A 2,958-nucleotide genomic window follows, 5' to 3' on the forward strand; every position below is an offset into this window, starting at 1 on the left:
TGAAAGAACCTCAAACAAGATAAACCTACAGAGACCTGTGTCAAGATATATCATAATTAAACTTCTGACTGGTAAATACAAGGAAAAATTGGAAAGTGGTCCGAGAAAAATGCACTACTTGGAGATAAAGCAGTTTGAACAACAGTGTCTCATGGGAAACCAAGGAAATACTACTTCAGATCCTGAGAGGAATGAGCTGCCAACCCCAAACCCTATCCTCAGTGAAAATCTCTCTCATGAATGAAAGGGAGCCAAGATATCTCAGATGAAGGAAAACCAAGAGAGGTTGTCACCAGCAGACTGACCCTGGAAGAACGGCTCAAGTAGCTCTTTAAACAGAAAAAAAAAAAAAGAAAAGAAAAATTATGAAGGGACCTTAGCGTACCAAGAAGGAAGACAGCACAGTGAACAGAAACTTGGGCAAACGCCGCAGACTCCCCTTCTCCTCCTGGGTCTTAGAAATTACATCTGACGTCTGTAGCAAAACTACAACAGTCTGACGCACCGCTCAAAGTATGCGAGATGCTATCGAGGCAATGTTATGTGTGATTAACCGTGGAGATAAAGGGCTGTACCTCATACACTACAGATGAATCAAAATGGAATCCTAGAAGATGTTCAAATAACCCACGGGAAGACGGGAGGAAGTAAACAAAAAACCCCAGAGAGGAGGAACAGCAAACAAGAATTAAAGTCGCGGAGTTAACTCCTCGCATATCAGTAATTGCATCAATATGAATATGCTAATTAAGATACAGACAGTGGAGGACTGAGTTAAAAAGCATGACCCAGCTATGTGCTGTCTGCAAGAAACTCACTTCAAATACAACGATACTGGCAAGTTGAAAGCAGAAGGATGGAAAAAGATGTACAGCGTAAACATTAATCAAAGGAGAGCAGGAGTAGCCAAATTGATATCAGGCAAAGCAGGTTTCAAAGCAAAGAAAATCACCAGGGGCTGAGAGGGACACTCCATAATGATGTTAAGGTCAGTCCACCAAGAAGACAGGGGGCTTCCCAGGTGGCCCAGTGGTAACGAATCTGCCTACCAGTGCAGGAGACACAGCAGACTTGAGTTCGATCCCTGGGTTGGGAAGATCTCCTGGAGAAGGAAAGGATTTATCTGTAGTGTATGAAGGACAGAAGGCTTCCCTCTCTTTACAGCCCTGGAGAAGGAAGTGGCAACCCAGTCCAGTACTCTCGCCTGGGAAATCCCATGGACGGAGGAGCCTGGTGGGCTACAGTCCACGGGGTCACAAAGAGTTGGGCGTGACTTAGTGAGTAAACAAGGACAGCCAGGAAGACGAAGAACCCTAGATCTGGATGCAGTGAACAACAGTTCTGCGGAATCGATGAGACAAACCCTGTAGGATAGGAAAGGGAAAAAGACAAACCACAGCTGGAACTGGAGACTTCCACAGCACTCTCTTGACAACTGATGGAAAAACTATACAGAAAATCAGCAAGATAGAAAAGCGCCCAGCAACACCATGAACCAATAAGATCTTATAAGACGCTCTGGCCAACAAAAGCAGAATACGTTCACTTTTCAAGTGCCCACAGAAGTATTGGCAATACACCAGGATAGAACACATCCTTGGTCATGAAATTTCTTTCAGCAGCTTTTAAAAGAATTGAAATCACACAGGGTGCTCTCGGACCACAGTGGAGTCAAACTAGGAATGAGTAACCGAATGAAAACAGGAAAACATCCGGAATATTTGAAACCTGAACAACACCCTTCTGAATAATCCGTGGGTCAAAGAAGAAAATCTCCAGGGAACTAAAACAAATACTCGAGCTGAACACGGATGGAAATAGAATTAATTTGTGGAGCACAGATAAAGCGGGGATGAGAAGCAAACTGGCAACACTGAATGTACATGTCGCAAAGAGGGAAATTCTCAGACCAATAATCATAGAAGCTCCCACTTCAATCAAGAACCGGAAAGCAGGAGAGCACAGTGGACTCACAGCGAGCAGAGAGAAAACACGGGAGTGGGAATGAACAACAGGAATGTCACGAAGATGTCAGCTTCACCCAAGCTGGCACACAGGTTGAAGGCAATGCCTATCAGTCTCGTAAAGAGTTCTTCCTATATACAGATAAGATCATTGTAAAATTTATATGGAAAGGCAAAGGTACTTAAAACTGCTAAGTTTTACATTTTGAAAAAGAATCAAGTGGGAAGAATTGGCTGACTTGACTCATTTTCATTTCTGATTGTGGTGGGCTACATACAGAATAGAAATCACCATCCTAATCACTGAATTGCACCGTTCGGTGGTGCTAAGACTCTTCATCTTGCAAAACTAAAACTCTGCCCCATTAAGCAGTAACTTCTCCTGTCCCCTCTACCCAGGCCCTGGCACTCACCATTCTACATCTGTCTCAGTGAATTTGTCTACTCTTGGGACCTCATATAAATGAAATTGTGTAGTTCAGTTCAGTTCAGTCACTCAGTCATGTCTGACTCTGCGACCCCATGGACTGCAACACACCAGGCCTCCCTGTCTAGCACCAACTACCGGGGTTCACCCAAACCCATGTCCATTGAGTCGGTGATGCCATCCAGCCATCTCATCCTCTGTTGTCCCCTTCTCCTCCTGCCCTCAATCTTTCCCAACATCAGGGTCTTTTCAAATGAGTCAGTTCTTTACATCAGGTGGCCGAAGTATTGGAGTTTCAGCTTCAACATCAGTCCTTCCAATGAACACTCAGGACTGATCTCCTTTAGGATGGACTGGTTGGATCTCCTTGCAGTCCAAGAGACTCTCAAGAGTCTTCTCCAACACCACAGTTCAAAAGCATCAATTCTTTGGCGCTCAGCTTTCTTTACAGTCCAACTCTCACATCCATACATGACCACTGGAAAAACCATAGCCTTGACTAGATAGACCTTTGTTGACAAAGTAATGTCTCTGCTTTTGAATATGCTGTCTAGGTTGGTCATAACT

Source organism: Capricornis sumatraensis, chromosome 4 (genome assembly GCF_032405125.1).
Source record: "Capricornis sumatraensis isolate serow.1 chromosome 4, serow.2, whole genome shotgun sequence".
Taxonomy (NCBI): Eukaryota; Metazoa; Chordata; class Mammalia; order Artiodactyla; family Bovidae; genus Capricornis; species Capricornis sumatraensis.